The following is a 25823-nucleotide window of genomic DNA, read 5'->3' as shown; positions in this document are numbered from 1 at the left end:
GGCAGTACTTGTTCCATATTTGTCTACTTGAGTCTGAAAAGTTACCCAAAGAAACATGTATTATAAAATTAAGTTCTACTTTATATTTTTGATAACTTTTGTAGCTGAAATATGACAGCCTTGGCTATAAATATCTGAATTAATGAGGTATAGAATGATATTTAGAAATGACAAAATTGTATTAAAGGACAGTCCTTAAAAGAAGCATTTAATATTAAAAATTGACTAATCGGGAATTTTATAACTAGTTTTTCTGAGCTTTCAAGGTAACATAATAAAGCTAAGTAAATACTCTAGAACAGTAAATAAAGTATTGTTTTTTCTGTGAACGTGTTTTCTGGGTGGACTATTTAAGTAAATTGTAATCAGATATAAATCTTTACATCTCTTATCGCTCTACTCTTTTTTTGCTCTTGCCAGTGACGTTGCATGCTAATCTCACAGCACACAGTATGAACATTACTATTTCAGATAAATTATGTACTCATTGTTTTACTTCATTATTAAAAAAATGTGGAAAGCATGATTATCAAGACAAAACCTACAGATATAAGTGCTGTATACTATGGTGATGCTTATCTTCGAAGTGCTCAGATTGCTTTGTGTTTCTACTCCAAAAAGATTCTGTCTTGGTTTTGCATCATCTAAGTCAACTGGAGGTAGTCTTTTATAAGCTGCTGTATACACTGACAAAATTCAGGTGGGCTATTTTAGTTCCTTTATTCATCCAGATTGTTTTAATTAAAAATAAAAAAAATCTGTATAGTAACAATGTTTGTGGAAGGAGCAGTTTTATTCTGCTGCTGCTATACCTCTTAATTAGAATGAAGTAAAGACTACACCAATAATTAAGTGGTTCCCTTTTGAACTTTAATTACCATTGATTTCAGAAGGTATTTTGAAAAAAGTTGGTATAGGTAAGGTTCCATCTTTTTATTGAAAATTCATATAGAGAAGCATGTGTTTTTTTAAAAATCCTTTCCATTGTATTAATCTATTATGGAGAAATAAGTGTAAGAACAATATCTGTTTAATACATATTCATTAATGTATAAAGAATTTTAGTTGCTTGCCACTTCAGTTTGTCTTTCTAGAGCTTTTGCTTTCTTGTCTTCTCCCTCTGATTTTGAGCTTCAAAAAGAAAGAAATGACTGTGATTCAAGAAAAACTGTCTAATATCTGTCAACAAGAAAGAAGATAACAGAAAGAGGAATCTAGGAAAAGCAGTGAGGAAATACCCAAGAAAGGATATAAACAAAACTTTTGAAAGCAAGGTTTGTAGAGAAACTAAGATGGTCTGAGCCTCCTTATTTGATTTTTAAGTGAAGTATGCTTAAGCTAAAGCTAGGTTCTTGGACTTGAGATTTAAAAAGGCCCAGGGTCATGCAAAGATTAGCTATGATTTGCAACTTGTGAAATTATAATCCAAAATATTAATAACTTTGTGAGACTGTATACTTTTTATGAAACTTGGAAACAAATAGGATGGACTGAGAACTGGATCTGTAAGTGAAACTGGACTGGAAGTTTCATGCCATGTTACACATCCTTTCTCATACTGAAATAGTGTTCTTCATAATGATATCTTCTGTTCCTTTTAAAAATACTTTTGGACTATTTCTGTGTAATGGCTATTTTTATTGGTATGTACAATAGAATTGTAATTAGACCTGGGAGATCAAATAACCCTTTAAAAAAACCCACACAAAAACCCCAACAAAAATGATAATACTTTTTGTTTTAAATTCTTGTCTCTTCTTTTTCAGTTAGAAATCCAGATGATCAGATAAAGCTTCATTGTAAAGGGGCAGATACCATTGTATTTTAACAGCTTCATCCATCCAGTGGAGTACTAATGCTTTTAGCATCCAGCTGTCTTGGTGTAAGTGCTTCTACTTGAGATTAATTCAGAACCCCCCTTAAATAGTCAACATATTCAATTTAAATTGGAAGCTTAAAATTACATGGTTTGAATATTCTTCTTGGTGTAAACATACTTAAATGCAGGAGGACTTCCTGAATCAGAACTAAAATGTTTTCTTGCTAGAAAGGTAGCCAAATGTTCTAAGTATTTTGTATTCCCAGAGCTGACTAAAGAACTAAATCTACGTAAATAATATGGGTTCTGGGGTTTTATGCTAATATTTAAAACACCTGAAATATTTACATTGTGCAAGTAATATCTCAGAATTCCTAGCCTGAAACCAGTGCAAGCCTATGAATGTGAATGCAAATTATCCAGTTTCATGTTATTTTAAAAAGTATGCTCTGTTTGCTTGTTTTCAGGGATCTCCCCTAATGTGAACTTAAAGGAAAACTGGATTAAAAAAAAATCTCATTTCTTTAAGAATTCATGTTCTCTGTAAGTGTTCATGCTTAATACAAACCAGTCCATGATTTTTTAAAATGTCTGTGACATTACTAAACTATCATAACATATACTCTAATATGGGTTACAAATGTAACTATTGTTTTCCTCTCTATTATAGAGCTTTCTTTTAATTTTTTCCAGAAGGCCAGCATGTTTTATATGAAAGCAAAGCTGGAATCATAAGCATCTGATCTTTTTTACAGTTCCTTAGATGCTAATACCTTGAGTTTCCATACTTATTCTGTAAGGTTAAGAGGGGGCTGTATGTTTGTGTGTGTGGCCAGGGTACAGCTGCTGTCTGGATAAGGAAGCAGTGGTATGGCTGAAACCACAGGGTATTGTACAGCATGCACACACTGAATTAGATTATGGGTGGCAAGACTTGTTCCTTTAACCTCTTTCTGTGAGCTTGCACCTGTGTCTTTATAGTCAGTCTCTCTTTTCCTTTTCTGTTTCTTCTGTTCCTTTCCTTCCACGTTCTCTCCCTGACACTCTTGCAATTTTTTTTCCCCAAACAAGTATGGCTTGCCCTTAATATTTCATTCATTCAATTACAAAACTTTGTTACTTTGTAGTCCCTCAATTTTTTACGTTTAATGTTTTTTCATTGTAATATCTTATTCCAAATAGGAATATGGGAATGATCAAGCTATGTTGTTGTTAGTGGTGAAGCATACAACAGTTTGTTTTGTCAGCACATGTTTAAGGTGAAAAACATTTCCTGACATACTCTTACCTTATAACAATGAAACTGCTCATGATCTTTGCACTTCAAAGACATTTATTCAGTGAAATTTTAAATAATGTAGTATATTTTGCTTAATAAAAATGCCTCATGTGCAGAAGAGTACAGTAAAAGTATAAGTTTTGAATCTATCACATGCATAATAATATTGATATTCAAGACATAAGTTATCTGTGGATTTCTGAGTCCAGTGGTCAGTCTTAGGACTTTCACCAGTGCAGTTGTAATGGCCATGGGTCTTTGGAATATAAACAGAAGGATGGAAGTCGTCATCACATTGTTTCTTAATATGTTTGGAAGTCTTGCAATTTGGCAGTAAAGTATATGTATCTATGTGTACTGACCAATATTTACTTAATTATATCCTTTTTATCTTGGGTGTTAACTAAAGCTCAGAATGATCTTGGGGCTTATTACAAGGAAAATATAATTCACTTGGCCATGAAACTGTAATGTGGAAGTGTATTAATTGCAGATTGTTCTTTTCCAAATACTTCATATAATTTCTTGCAGTTCCAATACTTTTATGAATCTGGGCATCAGACTTTTATGATAGTTTGATATCTAGATTAGAGTTCCTCCTTTTTTGCTTATATTCTAGTACGAATTTCCTGATTTTTTCCAACTTAATATTCCTCCTATTTAGCAGTTATGATGTACATCAAGTGACTAGAAGTTATATTTCCCTGAATATTCTCATCATCATTGTAACTGCTATTATTGTAGCATAGTTTGATTCAAGCATAACTGTGAAGGATCTGATACAGAACACTGGCCATATTGAGTTTTATGTTGGTATCTTTAGCGAAAGGTAACTGTAAATGATTTTACTGATGGGCATGTATAATACCTGCACAGGCTACTCATCTGCACTTTGGGAGGTTGAGTTCTTTGCGTATGATTGTAATATACCTTTAGAGGATATATATGATATTATAAGGTGAGATTTAATGGGGCGGTACATTTATTTAGTCATTCTGAAAATTGCTACAAATTGTGTTTTATATTCCCTGGATATTATGTTGACACTGGTTTATGATGGAAGTTCTTGGCACTTGTATTCTAAATTGAATATTGATCCTTAATAACAAGCTCTAGTCTCTAAACTTAGGGAATTATGCAATTTACTGGAAGACTGATTCCACAGAATTTTACTTTGTGATTCTCAGTAACACCGACAAAACTGTGTTCTGTGAGAAAGAATGGAGCTTATGATGTCCCCAAATAGAACAATAAGGATACCTGGGTTTTAATCTCAGTTATTGCTTTGATTTTCATTTTTCCCCTCAATGCCTTTCTTGCTGTTTCTGTACTTTGTGGATTTGTGTATTTAGATTGAAAATTCATTAAGCTTTTGCAAATATACTTGTACAGTTGGTATCATAATAGGAGCCTAATTTCAGTGGTGTACTTTAAGTGCTGTACTACAAATAATAATTACACACTTCAGGTGAAAGGGCCTCTTTAGTCCTAAAATAAGAACAAAAAATGATGTAACTGTATTGAACAATTTATAGTGTTATGACAATGAAACGTTGTCAGGGTAAGCTACCTGTGAAATAGTCGCTTTAATTGCCATCACATTAAAATGGCATTAATATCTCCCAAACTGCCATGAGTATCAGTTACTCCCATTGTATGCTGACAGGTGTGATGGAGACTTCTGTAATGACTGGTCACACAGTGATGAAGTGCATAAAGAACTCCGGTAAGTAAATGTGAGAACAACATTTTTCTATTCTTCCAGACCAAATATCCCAAATGAAATATCCCAAATGAATTCTCTTGTTTTAGGGGAGGGGGGGGGGGAATCCCTTTCAGTAAGAGTCTATCTGTTAGTTTTGTCAGTTTAACTAGAACTATGCAGACTTGTTTTGTCTTATTTTACTTTGTGGAGAAAATTTCTTCTTTCACTGTTTTAAATATATGAAAAAAAATTGCATATGTATTGATGTGTCTTGAAGCCAATATGGTCCCGGGGTTTGGTTATTTGCCAGTTGTCTTAGAAGTACATGCAAAAACTGTGTTAAAAGGATGATATTAATGATGCAAAGACAGCTTCAAGAATTGTCAGCCTTTGTTATTTCCTAAACAAAATGTTCAAGTTCTGCCTCTTTCTGAATACAATCTGTAATTACTTGTCTAAACTTCTGTTCATAAGATGTTTGAATTATTAATTTTGAAGGGTAAGACAGTTCCACAAGTGAATTGTGGCTTTTTAATATATTAAGCTTTTATCTGCGGGGGTGCACCTCACTTACTACAAAAGAAGAAAGAAACGTAAGGGGTGATTAAGGCTTTTCTGGGGGTTAGTGTGAATATAAATTCCTTAATATCAATGGTGCTGAGATACTGTAGTAATAAATGATCGAAAGATCTAAAAAAGAAAATAGCATACTGTTTTCAGAATAATTGGATCAGTGATTGTACTTGCCTATTAACTGCTTCAGTGTCTGCACCTATTGCCATTTGCCATCCCACAGTGATTTAGGTGGGGTTCTTATTTTTGCATTTCAGTCAGCTGTCTTTGTCCTGACCATCAGAAAGGGCATGGGTTGCTGACAGGCAGCATAATTAAGAATGTCCCTTTTCAGTCTGTTTGGGTCTGCCTTAGCTCTGAGGAAAAGAATATTTTGGGAAAAGTGTAGTTCTTCCTTGACTAGAGCTTGAAGTCACCCTGTGTGGTTGCCATAGCTGCTGTCTGGTTGTGCTGTGGACCCTGGGTACTGCTAGTCAGTCTAATTGTGTGCCAGGGAAGCAGACTTCATTTGGTCATGCAGTATGTGTGCAGTAGATGCTGTCTGCATGTCCAACATAGTGTTTGCTTGCAGTTGGCTGCCGAGGCTGTTTCCTAACTGTTTTAAAATGATAGCATGCTCACTTATTCTTTGGAGATGGTGTGTGAGCATTCTTATCAGTGCAGAGAATGATTTGGAGATTAGAGAGATTCCAATTGGACGTGAGAGGAAAAGTTTTCACAATGAGAACAGTCAATCATTGGAATAATCTCCCCAGGGAAGTAGTTGACTCTGCTACACTGGACACATGTAAGACTGAGCTGGACAGGGTGCTGGGCCATCTTTCTAGACTGTGCTCTTGCCTAGAAAGGTTGGACCAGATGATCCTTGAGGTCCCTTCCAACCTGGTATTCTATGATTCTATGATGACATCTGAAAAGTGAAAAGTGCCACAAATAGCAAAGATGCCTAGACACCATAATATTCAGCTTTGCCATGTCCAGCTGCCTCTTAACAGCCCACCCATGCATGCACAAAGAACCTCTGTACTTCTAAAGGTGTTACAGTGATAACAGATTCCTGAAGAGTACTCAAGTGCCTTTGAATAGCCTGTTGCTGGAGCTATAAGGTTCAGGTATACTCAGAGTGGACTCTCCAGATTGTATAACCCTCAGAGCATAACCAATCTCCTATCAGCATGTGGTTTTTGAAGGTTTTTAAGTGAACTACGTACTATAGGCATTTTGGTCTTAGTTTTATAGTTAATATACTGTAAATCTAAAAATGGAAAATATACTTGCAAGAGTTACTTTCATTTCTGCTTGTAATGTACATGTGATATCGACATTATATGTTATATCAAAATGCATAGTTTAGACTGAAAATCAGTTTTGCTAAATCAATTTTATTTTTTATTGTTTCATAATTTTATTTGAAACCACTGGACAAGCAGATGAAAAATACAGGGGGAACGAATACTAATCATGGAGGATTAGGCCTTGAGAGAACATACTGTCAGAATGAGATAGGAACAGTATAAAATAAGTATAATGATTCTTTTTCCCTTGGAAATATGCTAGTGTAAGATAAATTCATGGGGGTACAATATGCATTATCAGTCTTTTTCTCTATGTAATATAGACACCTGGATGCTAATGATATATATTATTTTACTAAGCAACATGATGCAGTTTAACAAATTATACATAGGAAAATGCTACCATCAGGTATTTTAAATTACTTGAATTCTACTATTTCTCTGAAGTAATCTGTAAATACAAAGTGAGCCTGACTTGCACGTCATTCCTCTTTGGAATGAACAACTTAGAAAAATTAAAAAGGAAAAAAAAGATTCCTCTGCATGAAATTTAAGAGCTGAATTAACTGGGAAACCCCAAATTCATTCTCGTTATTTCTAAGGAATAATTTATTATTAGCAATTTTTATATTGCTGAAACTTAAATGTTTAAAATCATTGAGGACAGAGACTTTCTGGTGAAGGAGCAGACAAATGACTTCTGACTTGGGTTTTATCAATTCCCTTCCCTACCTCATTCACAGTGAAGCTTTTAATAACGTCTTTGTAATCCTGTAGTAATTTCCAGTGTGTTAGAGTTGCCATAAAGGCTGTTTTTATGCACTGAAAGATCCATCTCAAACTTGTAATTAGTGAATGTACGTCTTCCTTGGATGTGAAATTACTTAATTTCTTAAGTAACCTTTACTACAATATCCTCTCTTATTCAAGACTGGAAGTATGTGAAAATTTGTAAAAGTAGTTTCCTCCTTATTAGCTAATAACTTTCGTTCTACTTTTGTGTATCGAGGCATGCCTAACTGGTCACCTCCATACACAGAGGTCAGTTTTTGTTTCTCTTTTAGCACACTGTCTCTGCCCTTGAGGTGTCTTTGAACTGATGTGCACTTGCTGTCTTTAATCACAAATTCAACCACCAGGTGGCCTTCAAAGAACAGAAGTCGGCCTTTCCCTGGGCAGCAGCCACCTCGCTGCGGCCGGCCACTTCCTGGGCTCCAGTGCATAGCGGTCAGACTGCTGTCCAGTTTACCATCTGGCATCATCGTCCCTTGCGAATACACACTAAATACTGCTTTTCAAGGAAAAGTTTAAAAGTTTCCCGCAAAAACTGGATATGGTGGGAAAAGAAAGAACTTACCTCTGCTCATCAATGTTTATTTTAGGGTTTCTTGACTATTGTTGCTATCATTACTGCTGTTGCTGTTGACTGCTGCTGTTAGTGTTAATACTGCCTACTTTGGTACAAGCTTATTCTTTTGAATTGGTAACTGAGAAGCCTTTCGAGAAACATACATAAACTTTTGGAATAAAGCATCAAGACATGATCTGTGAAGATTGGATCTATGTTGTGTTGTGGCCATTTTTAGAATTTGGATAGTTTCCTTTAAGTCTATATAATTAAAATTTAAGAAAGTAAGCTGAGTATTTCCTGAAATAAAATAACTAAAATAAAATAGTAGGTATCTGTAATAACATTATTCCAATACTAACAGTTACTAAAAGGGCAAAAAAAGAGAAAATAAGATATCAATTTAAAGATCTCCCTTCAATATGAGTGCTCTTAGATGTGCCCTGCTGCTATAATATTCTACCAACTAATTGTCTATATAGTAGGTCAGCTAGCATGTATTGTGACAAAACATTCTTTAAGTGTTATGCCATAGGAATAAGACATTTAGAAAACACTTAAACTCCTTATGCATATTCCACTGTAATAGTGTCCCATCCAAGGAGAGCTTCTAAATAACTTTCATTTGCAGCTGTAACAGCATGATTTTGTAGAACTTACCAATAAGTGTTTCCTTGTAGTTGAGAGAAAGAAAACTTCCTTTAGGAAAAAGCAATCCAGTAAGCTCAGAAGGATGTCAAGTAAGCTCATGTAACCCAGTGCTTGTTCTATTGTCCTTATTTCAACTTATACTTTTCTTCTTTCATATTCCTTTTCTACTTATAGAGCATTATGGTATATTCATACAACAAACATCCTGGTGATGAGATCAACATTCAGTTTTAATAAATTTCCAATGAACAGCATTATCTCAGCCACAAATTTAAACTGACAAAACATTTAGAAAACAAAGCAATGAAGAGCCAGGCCAAAAAATAATTCTAATGCCAAAATAAAAAATAACTTTACAGTTAAAGGTGAGCCAGATCTGTAGATAGGCTCTCTGGTGACACCTCTAAGTCATTGTCAGGTGGCCATGTTGCTTTCTTACGCTCTTTTTTTTTTTTCTTAAAGGAAGCAAATGAATACTTATTTGGACAAAATGAAGAACTTTATGGTTCTCAGCTACTCTGTGGAAAAAGTGCAGAAGTCAAACCAGGGCTCATTTTGGGACAAGTCTGTCATAAGTAGTTAATTAACACCTTAGTAGTTAGTGGTTATGGCCTGGTAAGTAGGTTTATTGTGTTTTGTCCTTTCATTCCTACTCCAATTGTATGAGTTCTGTTCCAGGAAAGCAATTTTTTTTCTCCAGAACTGCTCCAATCTTAAAAATGTTTTTAAATAGTTTGGAAAAGAAACAAAATTAGTATGCTGTACAGCTTTTAAAAATAAATTTTACTGAAGAGGGCCTTGTAGTCAAAAATGTTTCACACAATCTTGTCCATTCTTAATTAAAATAAACCGTTGCTGCTATTAAGTGCTTTTGTGGGAGTAGCAGCTCAGGACTAATGCCAATTAACTGAAATGCAAGTAGGCAGATGTAGTACAACTATTTTTTCCTCATTTTGTTTGAGCACAACTTGACCTTAAAATCATTACTACATCAAATTAATGTCATTAAGTTACCTCCAGTGGATTTTCTAAATATCACATTTTATGGGAATGCCAAACCAATTTGCGTTGATTAGAAAATCTGGTTTCTGTCATAACAAGCTAGTGTTCCTTTCACGTACTTGGGGTTTGAACTCTTGAACAAAAGTCGGAGGTTTTTTATATACTAATTTAATAGAGCTTCAGGCTTCATTCATGAGAGAATGTAGCTGCATTAGAAGATACAAGTTAGCAGTTCTAGTGTCCACTTGTTCTTCTGGCTCTTCTTGAGTCTGCAATGCATGCTTTCCTCATTTCTGTGCATTTTTCCACATATTTTGCTGCCATATCCTGTGACTTACAGCACTCCAAAACTGAGATTCCTACTTCTTCATTTCAGAAAGATTCTCTTTACATTGTATTTTAATGTAACAATTTTCACAAGAAATTAAATCCTAGCATATATATGCAGATGCTACAGAATTTGTGTTCCTGGCCACATTCCTGATGTGATTAGCTGTGGTAAAATATAAATCCAAAAGAGAACTGTCTGAGGGTATGGCTGAACATTATGTAATAATAATTGCAAAAGTTAATAATGGGATGTTCTTCCAAGTACTGAATTGGAGAAACACACATTCCTGTACTAAATGCCTATTGAGTTGATAGTTCAATTTAGTAAGTCTTTTTGTTTACTTTTTAATCCTCCGAGTGTCAGCTGGAAAGCTGAATGTTTTTCTCAAGTAGCCAATTTTAGGGAGTTGTTTTCTTTTTAGCATTTAGTAGGTAAAAGTGAAATCAAATATTTTTGCAAGAAAATGTGTTTTATAATCTTGTGTGTGTTGAGATTATATATGCTATATATGTGTTTATATACACATAAGAGGATGATTTATGGTGCTGAATAGGAATGAGGTTTTCTGCTAAATGCTTCAGTTGCTTAAAATTCCTTTGACTTTGCTATAAAAGAAGATACCCTATTCATTAAATGCAAGGAATGACCAACATCATGTTGTCTTACAATAGTTACAAAACCAGCTGACTTACCAGAAGTTTTCAGGCTCTTGCTATTGAGGCTGATTTGGAGAAAATTCTTGGAACTTGACTGTATGTGTAAAAGTGACTTGCTGTTGAGTCACTCCTTTACAAAAAGCAAGAGTTTCAGAGCTGATTAGGAAACATAGGAAGGCAGTCACATTGAGATGGAGCTAATGACATCAGCATGATTGAAAGTAAGGGGAAATTTAGAATTTAAAATGTCAATTAAAATGATGGCTTATTAATGAATTTGTATTTATAGCAGGCCCATTACTTAGAGCTTTTTTTATTTGAAGAATTGCTTTTCCTTTTATGGGAAAAAATAAAAGCAACTCAGATCAACCTTTATACCATCATTTGGCACTTGAAAGGAACTATGATAAAGAAATAAATTAGTTTGCATGGCGTGAACTTAAACTGAGTCAGACCAAGTATCTGTCTAATCCAGGGTCCTATCTTCAGCAGTGACCAAGAGCAGATGCCTATGAAGAAGCAAAAGAACAGGGCAACCATTCAAAGTTGCTGGTGCAACTTCTTCCATTCTTTGTATCTCAGAATGATGTGTGTTTTCTTTGTTTACTAGTCCTTGATGGGTTTTTTTATCCTATAACTTTGGTCGCCTTTTAAATATGTGGGAAATTATAGCTTCCACAATACCCTCCAAATGGTTGTTATTTTCCTAAAATGTGAGGTTACTGTTAGTTACAAATGTTTGCATTAAACATAGGTAATGGAATATGACTGAAGGACTTGTTCAAGTTAGCCGTGTTTCTCAACCGGGGAGGCTGATAGCTGTTACTATTGTGCAATTTTTTCATGACCCATCTGTTAGGTGTGGAATACAGCCCATGTAGCAACTGAGAGCATAAGTAGAATTCTTATCCTCTGCCTGACATCATGGACTTCCTTTTCATTCAAGGCATTTACTAAATACCACATTGAATCCTCTTAACTGCCATTCTGGAAGCTTACCTTTTCTTCTGCTTTAAGGAGAATTTTTGAGCAACAAATGGTGTATCTCCTGCTGTTAGCTAAAGTATTTCTTTCATTACTTTATTTTGCTCATAGCTGGGTCTTTGGAATAAAAATAATCCAAGTCTGTTGCACAAAAATGTAGTTATTTTACCCACTCTGAGCTGAACTACCAAATGCTGGACCTGATAGAACTCCTACTGTGTTACTGTTCCGAGGCACCACGAGCCTCAGAATGCAGTAGAGGATATCCTTATTTGGGTCTCATGTAATTGCATGCAAGCATCTCAGTCAGAATTAATGTTTCATGAAAGTAGAATACTATTGTATTAAATGTTATATTTTGATATCCTGTAAAATTGCCACCTGACTGGTTCCTGCTCCAGAATGCAGTGTAGCGGGATCAGAACATCAGACACTATTAAGCATAGAAAATGCTTTATACTTAAGTTAATATTAGTAACTGCTCTGTTTATTTTACTATCAGATACTTGGAAGTTCCTTTTTACAGTACAAGAGCTATGTGAGACTACAGTAAATATATAACTTTCTAACTAATTGACAGCAGTCATAAAGTGATATGAGTTCATGGTGAATAATGGCTTGAGTTGCTTGCTTACATTGTTTCATTTTGCTTCTCCTAGCCTTGCCCTATAAACTTGCCAGAATCTAAAATTCCAGTGGCATGTTGAAGCAGGAAAAATAGCAGAATAGGACTCCACAACATCTTCACAAAACAGATTGTTCTGTAAGAGTTTTAAGTTTTGCTCTTGCCATATAAACCTGGAAAAGGTTAGTATAAATTTAAGTTGCGTTTGTTCATCTGTTTTACTGTGAAGAACTGGGAAATGGTCTTCCAGAGGCAACAATGGAAAGGGGAAGAATTAACAAGGATGTGGAAGGAGAAAGAAGAGAAAATGGATTAGATAAAAAAATAATCATAACAAAAAATTAGTTTGCACAGGGAGCTTCTGAAGCTTCTGGGATGGGAGGGACTGTATAAGTGAGTCATGAGAGTAAGTGTCGATGTGAGACTATTCCTTCTTTGATAAACACTTTTGGCCCTTATTTCAAATTTCTTTTAGTCTAGGACAATGTTTTTAATTGACAGTAATTATATCTATTGCCTGAAACTATCTAGTGGTAGCTTAATAAGCTGACATCTGTTTTTCAGCTATTTAGTAGAATTACATTTCCTCCCTGTTTGCAGGTGCACACATAGGAGTTGGCATCGGTGGCCAGGAATGAATGGAAGCAGTCCGGCCAGTGACTGCCCAGTTCAAATACATTCAGAGCCTCTTGCAGATTCATGGCAGGCATTCTTGTTTGAGAATGTGCAAGTTCTTCTGTTATTTCTTCTACAAAAACTTTGTCAGACCAGCAGCTTTCATGCTGCTGCATTTCTGGTTTGTCTTCTGTGGCTTCTCTGCTCAGGTTTGTTTTCTAAGTTTATAAATGAACAAACCAGTGATTTGTACACTTTAGATGCCTAAAAGTACACGTACTAAAAGTCAGAAGAATGAGTTAGGCAATCTAAATGTTTGAGTAAAATTGTTTTGGAAGTTAAATAAAATAATCTTTATTTCTTTTTCTGTTTTGAAAACACAAATGTATTTGACTGCAGTTATTACACTTCATGATCCCCTTCATCCTCCAAGTTTAAGACATATCATTTTCATATGTTATACACTTCTGCCTTATATTTAGAAGGAAAAGTGAACTGTATGTTCTGCTTTAATGGTAAATCCCAGGGCTTGTCCGTGTGGTTGTAAGGAGTGTGTAGATCAGACATTTCGTCATGGCTTTACCTAACTAAACTATATTCTCTACAAAAGATGTCCGGTAAGCAATTATACAAGGTAAAGAGCTGTCTTGGAATTTCATGCTTTTTTAGACACAACCTAGATTTCTTACCTCTTCTAATGCTTGCTCTGTGGGCATTTTTCTTCAGGAAACATTAGGTTGGTGATTTAAGAAATACTGAAGGGGACCAACAGTGGAGTCCTTGCAAGCTAAACATGTTTTAAAAATTATTGATATGTTGGACTGAGAATTTTATGGGAGAGTATATTTGGAGATGTTTAATCAGAGTCCTAAATTTTGTCTCCTGAGCGTTTCAAACATGTTTTATGAGAATGAAGACTTAACTTCCCTGTTTCCAAATTTCTTCACTTAGTGACATTATATATCTAAAAGAAAAATCATCATCTTTTTAAACCAATATTTAAAAGATTAAGAAAAAACTATTATTTAAATTTTGTATGCTAGATTCCATAGACTCCAAGCAAACAGAGGTTTTGATCTTTCTTGTAAATTCTTTGCTCTTCAGAATTTTTCACCTCTGTTCAAGAGCTTTTACTAGACCTTAAAAATGGCCATACTAGTCAGACCAATGACCTCTTTGTCTTGTCAGAAGCCTCTTTTCAAGTGTCCAACAGCAAACAACTATAGAAGAATATAAAACTGGGGCAAACATGTAATGATACTTTCTCATATTACTTTCCTAGCTTCCAACAAGTGCAGCTGAGGAACTTTCTGAACCAAAGGTGGTGGTTTGTTTAGTAAGTGTCAAAGGTTTTGTCTTTAAACATGTAGAATTTACTGCTGAATGTTGTAAAACTTAAGATTCCTTCCCCTGTTGCACCTGCTGTCTACTACTTTCATTTAATGCCCCTTAGTCCTGCCTACTGAATTCATCATGATTTTATAGACTTATTTCCTCTATACTTGCTCACCTCTTTTCCAGCTGAGAAGTCCTATTCTACTTATTTAGTGTCTGATAAATCAAATGGTGACTGGAATATCCTCTTGTAAGATACTGGAAAGTAATTAGGAAATCAGTAGGTAGCTTTGGTTATTAAGGTGGGTTTATCTAGCAGGGAGAAAGAATGAAAAAAGAAAAGTCTTCCTTGAATACCTTGAAGCATAGGTTTTTTTTCTGTCCATATGTAACTCCTGAAACCAGATAGAGGAATTGGGGGACAAATTCTGAACTGCAGCTGCAATGCATGTTCCAAAAGTTATACAGAGGTAACTTTAGAAGAGGAAACCACTTCTAATGCTACTGGCATGGTTCCAGAAAAGAGAATCAAGGATTGTGTGAAAGCATGAATAATTGTGAAAATATGTTAGTGTTCTGAGCCTTGGGAAATAACCTTTCTATGTCTGTAGAAGGGGATGTTTTTCAATAATTGTAGCAATTAAACATTTGATTACAATTTCTAGAATTACACAGTATTGCAAAGCTTTTAGTGAACACTAGAACAACCAGTATGCTTCACATGAGTATTTTTGCTGTTTCGGCTTATCTTAGTAAATGTAGTATGCAAGTTTTTATTGTTTTTTCTCAGAAGGGTTAAAAAACCCAAACAATAACCACACTTAAAATTTATATCTATGATTTGTTGTTAGGGCCTTTTTCCAGAGTTTTGGTTTGATTCAAATTTGAAGAGACTTTCAGACTTGTTTTGACTAACTACCTTTTTTATTAATCTTTCATCAATGAGCTGTACTTAGTGTGATATAAAGAAGAAAGCATTGGTTGTAAATGAAAGGGCTTTGCTTGTAAGCCAAAGATATAGGCTTAGATGTAGACTTTCGAAGAAGCGCTATGGGTATTTTCCTACATACTCATTCAGAAAATGGAAGTCTGTAAAATAAAATTAAAGAAAATGTTTAGCATATAATCAACTGCCAGCATCCTAAAAATCCTCCAGTCTTTTTACAAAAAAATCTAGCACTTAAGCTTTTGTATTCAGGAGACTGGCATGTATGTGTCATGCTCAGGTAATTGCTACTTTGCGCTACTTCACGTTGTTGGTTATTACTGGTGGTATCTGATTAAGTGCTTCATTCTGTCCCAACTAAAATTCCTTGGTAGGTGGGGTGTATAAACCAGGTTACATTTTCTGAAAATTTTCTGGAATGTAATCTTCTGGTGATATGAGCATCTGAAAGGTGTTCTCTTGTGTGGTTGTGTGATACTAAATACTGATGGTGGGGCTAATAGTGCGGTACTGTCATTTATCCGGCATTCACTGATAGAATGAATGTTCCTTATGCTTTTTTGCCTGATCTAGTTTCAGATGTAATTATTTTAGTTCCTGTTTTAGGAGTATATAGTATAAATTCTTCCATATAATAAATATAAATTCTCCTTTAATACTAAGTATAGTAAGAATAATTTGTATAGTAAGTGTAAAATCTCCTTGAATGACTTGTATACAAGAACAGTGCAGTGCAATATTCTTTCCTCTGCTCTGATCTGCCTGTTTTCAAAAACAAGCCTGACTGCAAGCTCTATAAAGAAGCAAGCATGCTGTAAAATAAGGCATTATTCACACAACTTTGCATCTTGATTTGTGAGCAGATCTGTATCAGCTTTTATGCATTACATGAACAGAAACTAGGATAAGTTTCCAGAATTCCTACAAAATGCAAACTCGAACTTTGAGAAACTGTTGCATATTAAAACATTTCTGGTCTCTGAATCCATGACAACCTGCAATTTATGTTTGTATATTGTGAGTATTTGAGGCTAGCAGATATGTTGCTACGTCAGCTTTGGGGACTTGTGGGATTAGTTTTACATCTTTGATTCAGACTGTTTCACATCACACAGCTAGACTAGGCTAGGGCTTATTTTGGAGTCTCCCTCAATATCCAATGGAGTGATAGAGAGGCCTCTGTGAATGACCACTTAAATGGGGTCACTGAATACACTGAGAATTTTGTGTGTTGTATTGCTAGGAAATGATTGTAGCTTCAAATTGCTCTGAAGGTCTGGGACAAAAGGTAAAACTGCTGCTTGTTGAGGATCTTACTTTTACACTTAATTTAGTTGTGGCCAGTGTTTCTCTAGTAGATGCAGGTATCCTTCTTGCTTCATTGTTTAAGGTGTAGCCAGTTTGCCCAATGGTTGTAAGAGTATGACTTGAACTGAGGGTGGCTATACCGCATACCTGAACCCTAACAAGCAACACAGCTCTCTGGGATAGTAACGCTCTTAGTAAGTAATCTTTTGTCACTGTCACTTTGCATAGATACTTAAAGCCTTTTTCTTGTATAGAGAAATGCTTATTGAATATTTTACTTGTACTAATTATTCCATTTTGTTACCAGTTCTATAGAATGATAAATCATTAAATCATTAGATATCTTTTCCTGTGTCTGTTATGGAAGTTCATATATTCTGTTAGAGGATGTTGTCTTCTCTTAGTCCAAGAAACTATCAATGGAGGTCTTTAAAATGTTTTTGTTGATACTATTTTTTGCATAAGCTGTCATCCCTTTAGACTGTTTATGTCCACAGTTTATCACCCTCTTCCATATTGTCTATATTTTGCCACCTGTACTAGATATGGGGTTATTTGACCAGGTGCACCTCTATTTGATGTTTAAAATACAAGTAGTAATTTGACAATAACAACATTGTGACAGGTGTGAAAGTGGTCCCAGCATCAGGTGACAAGCCTTTAAAGAGGCTTCTTAAGGATTCCTATTTTTTTGATTGCTTTCACTGTACTATCCATAGCTTAAGCAATGAATTATCTAGGAGCTGGGGATTTATGGGTAATGTTTTTTGCTGACACTATAACTTTCTTGCTCTGATTCCTGCTATCCTGAGAGTGTGATGAGTGGATATAGTACAGAAATTACTGGAGATCTCTTTGGCAGAACAATGTGTTTGAGATGTAGAGGGTGAAAGACCATCTCACCTGCTAGTGCTAAACACAATCAAGTATAAAGAAGACATAGTAGTCAAGGATATTTTTCTTTGTTCATATTTAAAGACATAGACTAATAATATCAAGCTCAATAAGATCTGCTTATGCTTTTTCTTATCAAGAGGGCTATGGGAAACATATCTGGAAGGAATATGTGCGTCAGTAACTCACATTTGTCATCAGGGTTATTGAGGACCATGCATAATAACACCAGTCGATTTGATAATTTACTTAAGGGAACAACAGAGACAGAAGTTTTAATAGTGACAGAAATCTGAAACTTTGGGTCTAACAGGAAAAACATTTTTTTTTCTAAGCTTCAACTATTTACTGAAGTTATTGCTGTATCTTCACACTGTTTGCTATTTTGACAGCACTGGGCTCAGCATTAGTTTGCAAAAGACTGGGATCAGGTGACTAACCATCTACTTTTTTGAGGCATGTTCAGTAGTACTGTGAACATGGTTATTCCAGAGGCTACTCTTTAATTTTATTTCTGTGAAAGTAATTTACCTCAGTAAAATAACATACATTGCTCGTTAAAGAGGTGAAGCATTGAATGGATAATTTTCCATTTTAAAAGATGAAAGCGGTATTCATATATTTGTATTAGATATCTAACCTGAGATCTTTATTTAATTCTGTATATAATTACATTCAATAGAGACATTCATTTGCATTCAAATGCATTGTTAGGACAAATTGAAATTTAATTATTATTTTGCATTATTAGAAAATGCATATATGGATTAAAGTCTTCAACATGTTTAAAAATTTAAGTCAACTGTTTTCAAAAGGTACTGCGTTTTTAAGGACAAAATTTATAGGTACTGGTGATATATTTTGTTAAATTAGCGTAGCTGCAAAGTGAATTTTAGGGTACACAAACCCTTTCTCAGGATTTGAGTTTGCATTCTGAAAATTTTTTCTCCCCAAAATATATCAGATAATCTCTGCATGTAATTCAGTAATCATCTGTTATCAATGGTTCATCTAAAGTGCTTGTCTATATTAAATTAACAACATAATAGTACTATGAAGTTGAGCTTTTATACACTAGTTCTCACTTAGACTTTCAAAAAATTTTTTCAAAGCTGAGGTATATTGGAGGGAAAGAAGCAATCTAAGCTGCACATGTAAGTATGTACCAATAGTTTTGCAGAGCATGCTGCAATTTTATCTTGAAGTGCTTCTGAACCAAACATCTGAGTGTCAATTTTTTCCACCAAAGAACATTCATCAATATCCTTTTTTGACACTTATTCTTTTGGTCTAATAAATTCCTGTTTCTTGGTTATTAACGGAGACATTTTCATTTAAGGGAGACCAAAAGGTGCCCTTGATAATGTTCAGTTGTGCCTCTGAGACACTTTTCCTGTTCTGTTCCATGGATGTGTGCCATTGTGCCTTTGCAGTTTGCTTTCTCATAGCCCTCAAAGACTGTTTTATATTTGCTTCATTCACATGAGTTTGTTTTCTAATGCACTGCCTTAAATAGTGGCCTTTTAAGAAGAGACACAGTAATGTATCTGGTACATTATTTGATTCAATTAGGTGATTTATTAATCTGTTTTGGATCTATTAATATTTTTTGAATGATTACATTGCAATACTATTGACCTTTGCAATATGAGACTTAGATAAATAACATCTCATGCATAACCTTTTCTGCTGAGATGCTGTTTGGAAGTTTCTAAATCCACAACTTTAAGCTTTGCAGCTCATTTTCAGGACATTGTAATTTATTTTACAAATTTGCATTTGTAAAACATAATATTGCATATTCTTTCACGGTAAGGATTAATACATCTAATGTAATCAATCTGTGCTGAACAAGATACATTGCTTCATCTAGCAGCTGCCTTTTAGTGGCTGTATTCTTTCTCTAAAGTTCTAAGTTGGATGTCCTACTCCCTTATTTAGCATATTTTCTGAACATGCTGTCTAATAAAATCAGAATTTCAACTGGACTTTTCAATGTCAAACAATAGTTAATAATTCCTAAATAGGGTTATATGGGGGATACAGCTATCTTCTGTAGCTGTCGTAATTATGTATTAGTAACCTTATCCTGTATAGCTCACAACTTAGGTTCCTTCTGCACTATTTGAAGCCTTGTTAGACTTAATGCTGTACAGCTTCAGTTGTCCATGTTCCATGAGAAATGAAGTCAGATAAATAATTCGGCACTTTCTGCAGTTTAAATTTTTCATCAAAATTAATGTGACTGTCGGAAAAGAATTCAAGCATTTCGTAAAGCTTTTGTTAGATTATACATTTGCTTATTAATTGGCTACTTGCACTTCTAAAATGGCTCTCCATAACAAATTCCTTTTGTTGTATAAAGCAGCTGCTCAGGATTAATGTCACATCAATGTTTCAGGCTCCAGCAAAAGGATAGATGAGTAAAGCTCAACCTCAAATGTCAGTGAGCTCTTCATTTTACAGCAAATCTTTTCTAAGTGATCAAAAGGCTAGGTGAAAAAGAAAATCAATGACTTGAATACTATAGTGCTTTACCAGTGGCTTCTTTTTTTTTTAAATATAACTCAGTTAATGTTAATGTGTCATTATAATGAATAAGAACTACTTGCAGTTGATTGCGATAGCAAGAATTGATCATTTTCTGCATTATATGCTGAGCACCTTTTTCTGACACAATCCAGCTTGTTGACAGTCAATTTAATTTTTTTTACTCTAGGCTGCCATATGCAAGAGACGTGCAAGCAATCCATTCGACAGCAAAATAACACACCCAATGTATCTGTATTGAAGTTTTATATTACTGCCTGTTAATGACTTATTCAGGACTTCCACATTATCCGTTGGAATTTTTTTAGAAGGCTAGTTAAAGCATTGAAAGAATGCAGGAAGGAAAAATCAGTGCCCGTCTTTGAGAAGGGAGAGAAATCAGGTACAATATTATACACAAGTCCAACTTTGGTTTGGTTCCCATAAAAAGAAATGTTATCACAAATGACTGAAGCATTTGTAAAAACCTGAAAAATGAGATGATTAACAGAACAAATTTGTCATGGGGAAATTGTACCAAACTAGATTAATTTCTGTCTGCCAGAGCATTAGCAGGCCTTGTGGCTAGAGGAGAAGGAGGTTGACATGTATCTTGACTTTGAGGTTCTTGTTGCATTCTTATAAGCAGAAAATAAAATTTAGTCTTGATGCATCTACTGTAAGGTGGGTACTGGTCTGTTTTGTGGAAGTATTTGGAGTTAGGTATCAATGCTTTTCTCACAAAATGGAAAGTTAAATGTTGAGTAGGGTTTGGCAGGAATCAGTCTTGGGTCAGATGGTACTTAATATTTTCATTAATGATCTGAATGGTGGAATAGAAGACTTATTCATTGAATTAGCATTTAAGATGAAGCTGGAGGGCACTGAGGTTTTATTCTAGGACAGGATTTAAATTGAAAATTATCTTTGCAAGCTGGGAGGTACTCTGAGGAGGAAAAAAAAAGTAGTTAGAATTTAGGAGAGATTTGTTGCCTAAATACCATGATGGCAACAACTGGATAAGTAACAGTTTTGTAAAAAAGATTTTAATGTTATAGTATGCAAAGATTCAATGTGAGTTGACAGTGCTACAAAGCTATAAGAGAGCGAGCTATCTTACAGGGTGCATAATGAGATTGACAGCCTGCATGCCATGTGAAGTAATCAGTCTGGTCTGTTTAGGATTGGTATGGCGTCAACTTCAGCATGACAGATTTTGGTTGTCACATGTAAGGGAAGATGCAGACCAGTTGAAGAGAGTACCAAGGTGAAGAATAAGAATGATTAAGTGTTTAGGAAACACGACTTACAAGGAAAGAGAAGTTGAATTGGGCTTTCTTTGCTTAGAAAGGTGAGCTTTTATATTGGCCCCTGGATATGTAAAAAGCTGTTGCAAAACCAAAATTGATTTATGTCTCTTATAAATAAGATGTATAAATATAGCTAAATTAAACTAGATACTTGGTAAATTAAGATAGTAGGGAACAGAATACATTTCCTGAGGTGGTGGAATATCCATAATGCTTGATACTTCCAGCAACTTCTTAGGTAGGCTTCATACTATTTGGAGGCAGAAGGTGGTTTAGATGTCTTGAGTCCTTTCAGGTCCTAAGATTCCATGAAATCAGTTTTATTTATTTAGTTATTGATTTTATTGGTTAACATTTAGTTTCAATCTTGAGTGCGATTTTGTTGGAAAAGCTGTTTCATGTGGAAATGTTTCATTTTTCCATATCTTGGGGCAAGAACCACCTGTAGCAATGATGACTTAAAGCAACTTAGCTCACCAGGTCAGTGAAAGTATATTTAAATTGGAGTGGTATACACACATAGCTGTATGATGTTGTAGTATATACCTGGATAAGATGTGGAGTGCCTGCTAAAATGAAATAAAGATGAACTGTCATGTTATTCACTACTTCCAGATAATAAAATATTTGCATCAAAAGCTGGAAATACTGCAAATAAACTGAGAATGAGGGAAAAAATAATGTTACTTAGAGAAATATGGAGAAGTAGAGCTTCTTAATGTATTACCATTCATAATCCTGTAATCTTGCTATATCTCAAACTGCTTCTGGGTGTTGAGATAAACAGCTTTTTGCTAAAGATGTTACAGATCAGGGTACTTTAAAAAATAATTGTAATCTGTGTCATTTGCATACTGGATCAAATAATGCATTGGAAGATAATTAATCTTATGCACTACTTTGTCATTTTGATTTATATTAAAATTCTTTGTTGAATTTGTAATGGGTAAGAAAGCAAGTTAATATTTTTGGGTTTAGCATAGCTGTTTCATCCCACTACTGACAGGAAACGTGACACTAACTTTACCATTTGCTATGAAGTCTGTATACTTTAATTTGTATACATAATCTGTGTACTTAGAATATTTTGAAAGGCTAAATTATTCATGGAATAAACAAAACTAAATTTCTACAGTTAATTTTCATGAAATACATGAATGACAACTCAAAAGTTAGATTGTACAATAACATACAGGATGTGGTGATGTTGTAATAAGGTATTATTCATTTGTCTTGGGAAAGTCTGAGAACAAGTCTTACTCAATGTAATAATTTTTTAAAGAAACCCAAACCCAAAACACAACCCTGTCTTCTACTTCATAGGTCAAGAGTTCCATTTTTTTGCTGCGAAGCAGATTGATTTCAGTAGATTTCATTTTTAAATGCCTGAGTAATGTTCTGTAAGGATGAATGCTTAAGAATTTCCCCTCAGAATCATTCCGTTCATGTGGTTTTTGTAGTCCTTATGAAAAGATATTGTTCTATAAAGCAATTGCTTTCACAATACTGTTGATATGCTCATATTTTTTTTGGGGGGGTGGGAAACAAGGGTGCACTAAGGATGCCATGTTAACATTTCAAAAAGTTATGATATTACATCTTTAATGTCTGGACATTTGTATTATAATGGTATTGTATTTGCATATTTGTTCTTTCAAATGAACAATGCTCATAGAATACTGTGTTCTCTCCTGTTCAGTGTGCAGTTCCCTTTTTTGCAGACATTTATTCTCACTGTGTCCTTCCAGATGATAATTGACCTCTTACTTAAAAAAAAGTCTGAGACAGGGCAACTGAAACACCTTGTGAAAATGTTTCTTCCTGACTCTGAAGGAAGTGATTGAACTAGTTCAGGCTACATATCTAAAAGTTAGATGTCCAGAATTAGTTAAAATAAATCCCAGTCTTGAGTGCCTCAGGCTGGGCACCTAGAAAATGAGAAACTTGTACACTGTGAGAAGGTAATTCTTTTCAGTCTTTAATGTAAGTAAATGATTTAATAGTAATAAAATGGGGAGATAATTTGCCTCCTGACTAATGATGCAGACTTACAAACAGGCCAAAGAGCTGCTGCAGCAGTAGTAGTAACATGATGGTAAGACAATTTGACAGAACACTCCTAACCAGAAATATGACACTTAAAGCATGCGTGAAAGGGCAAGGATAGCACTGATGTTAGAAAGGAAATAGTACCAGCAATGCAGAAAAGTTTTTCTTTGCTTAACTTTGTCTATAACTTTCATGTAACTTAGAGTAATAGCATAAAAATAATTCTTCCAGTATGAGGACCCAGCCAAATCTTGGTGTAAGTAGTTCATGATACTGGCTGAATTTTGTTTGTCTAGATTGTCTTATTTGTTGCCTAAAATCTGAATGAAAGGAGGAAATCAGTCTTATAGGTTTTGTAATCAGCCTGTAAAGGTCTTTGCTCTTTAACTTTATTTGAAGGGTGCTGCCTATATAAAAATTTGGTAGTGTCTGGCTGTGCTACAAAGAAAATTCACAAGTGTGCTGAAAGAACTCAGGCTATTTGTGCATCTCTTCAGAAGGAAAATGTGGGTAGGGTTTAGGTGAAAGCTGCTGCTTGTTTCACTAGACCAGTTAGGAGAGAAATTGGCTGATAACATATGATCACAGTTTTCAGGAAAAAAAGGGTTACATAAGCTTATTTAAAAGTACCGTAGAACTGTGCATTCAGAGAATGAGTTAAAGGCTTCTAGTATAAGGGAGCTCAATCCAAAGGAAAAGAAAACAATTAGCTGCATTTTTGACAGAGAACACTCTTACGATTTCTGTAGGTTGTCAGCCCTGAAGCTCGTTCAGATGGTATGGTATGCAATGGAACACACAATAAATAGCAAAACTGACATAAAAGGAAAAATTAATAAGAGTGTAGGAAATTTGTGATCAATTTTTTCCACTATCAGTTAATATACCAGTAGTGGTTAAGAAACTACCTGAAGAAACAAAGATGACATTTCAGAGTAAATTCTGTTAAAGCTCCAGGCAAATGTAGACAGCAGGCAGAACTGTAAGGATTTGGTGCCACAGTTGAGTTGGTGTTTTGTGACAAACATAAGATGAATACATTGTGTGCTATTCTGTAAGCATTTATAAGAGCTTATTTGTTTACTTAAAGCCCAGTTGGATTGGATGCTTATTGTATGTCAGCTCCTAATAAGGACAAGATGAGGTCATGAATCTCTCTGATAAACATGGGTATATACATATGCTTTGAAGGAACACTGCTGATGTACAGAGCCTTTTTTCTTGGCTAATGAATCATAGAATGGTTTGGATTGGAAGGGATCTTTAGAGATCATCTAGTCCAACCCCCTGCCATGGGCAGGGACATCTTTCACTAGATCAGTTTATTCAAAGCCTTATCCAGTTTGGCCTTGAACACTTCTAATGCTAGGGCCATCCATAGCTTCTCTGGGCAACCTGTTCCAGTGACTCACCACCCTCATTGTAAAAAAATTTCTTGTTTATATACAATGTAAATCTACTCCCTTTCAGTTTAAAACTGTTGCCCCTTGTCCTGTCACTACAGGCCCTGGTAAAAGTCTCTCTCCATCTTTCTTAGAAGCCTCTTTAAACATTGAAAGGTCTCCCCAGAGCCTTCTCTTCCCCAGGCTAAACCCTAACTCTTGGTCTGTCTTCATAGGAGAGGTGTTCCAGCCCTGATCACTTTTGTGACCCTCCTCTGGACCTGCTCTAACAGGTCTGTGTCTGTCTTGTGCTGGGAACCCCAGAGCTGGATACAGTACTCCAGGTGGAGTCTCAGAAGAGCACAGTAGAGGGGGCAGAATTACCTCCCTTGGACTGCTGGCTACACTACTTTTTATGCAGCCCAAAATATAAAATTGGCTTTCCAGGCTGCAAGCATACATTGCCAGCTCAGATCTAATTTTTCATCCATGAGTATCCCCAAGTCCTTTTCCACAGAGGTGCTCTCAATCAATTAATTCCCTAGCCTGTATTGATATTGGGGTTTGCACCAATGTGGTGCAGGACCTTGTGCTTGGTCTTGTTGAATTTCAGGAGGTTCATATGGGCCCACTCCTCAAGCCTGTCAAGGTCCCTCTGGATGGCATCGCTTCTCTCAAGAAATCAATAACACCATTGAACTTTGTCATATGCAAACCTGCTGAGGGTGCACTCAATCCCACTGTCTGTGATTGATGAAGATATTAAATAGTATTGGTCCCAGTATGGACCCTTGAGGAACACCACTCATTACTGGTTTCTATGTGGACATTGACCTGTTGCATGTAAGTCTTCATATGTGGCCATTGAGCGAACTCCTTATCTAACAGTCCATCCATCAAGTCCGTATCTCCAACTTAAAGACAATACTGTTGTGGGGGACTCTCAAAAAAGTCCAGGGAGATGACATCAGTTGCTCTTCCCTTGGCCACAGATGCAGTTGCTCCATCATAGAAGGTCACTAGATTAGTCAGGCATGATTTGCCCTTGGTGAACCCATGTTGGCTGTCTCTAATCACCTCCCTGTGTTCCATATACTTCAACATAACTTCCAGGAGTATCTGTTCCATGATCTTACTGGGCACTGAGGTGAGACTGACTAGTTGGTAGTTCCCAGGGCCCTCATTAT

General features: G+C 35.3%; 1 long non-coding RNA gene across 1 annotated transcript; it reads left to right on the top strand.

The window, feature by feature from the left end:
• The first annotated feature begins 2286 nt into the window (after nt 1–2286).
• LOC148050278 (uncharacterized) lies at nt 2287–7934 on the top strand. The gene is made up of 3 exons (XR_015701297.1): nt 2287–2362; nt 4765–4824; nt 7811–7934. It is a non-coding gene; the product is annotated as an uncharacterized LOC148050278 (long non-coding RNA).
• The last annotated feature ends 17889 nt before the right edge of the window (nt 7935–25823 follow it).

The sequence above is a fragment of the Nipponia nippon genome, unplaced genomic scaffold (assembly GCF_047370975.1).
Source record: "Nipponia nippon isolate SJK-2023a ecotype South Korea unplaced genomic scaffold, ASM4737097v1 scaffold_9, whole genome shotgun sequence".
Classification (NCBI taxonomy): Eukaryota; Metazoa; Chordata; class Aves; order Pelecaniformes; family Threskiornithidae; genus Nipponia; species Nipponia nippon.
The sequence above is the reverse complement of the archived record's forward strand: the minus strand, read 5'-3'. Positions and strand labels throughout refer to the sequence as shown.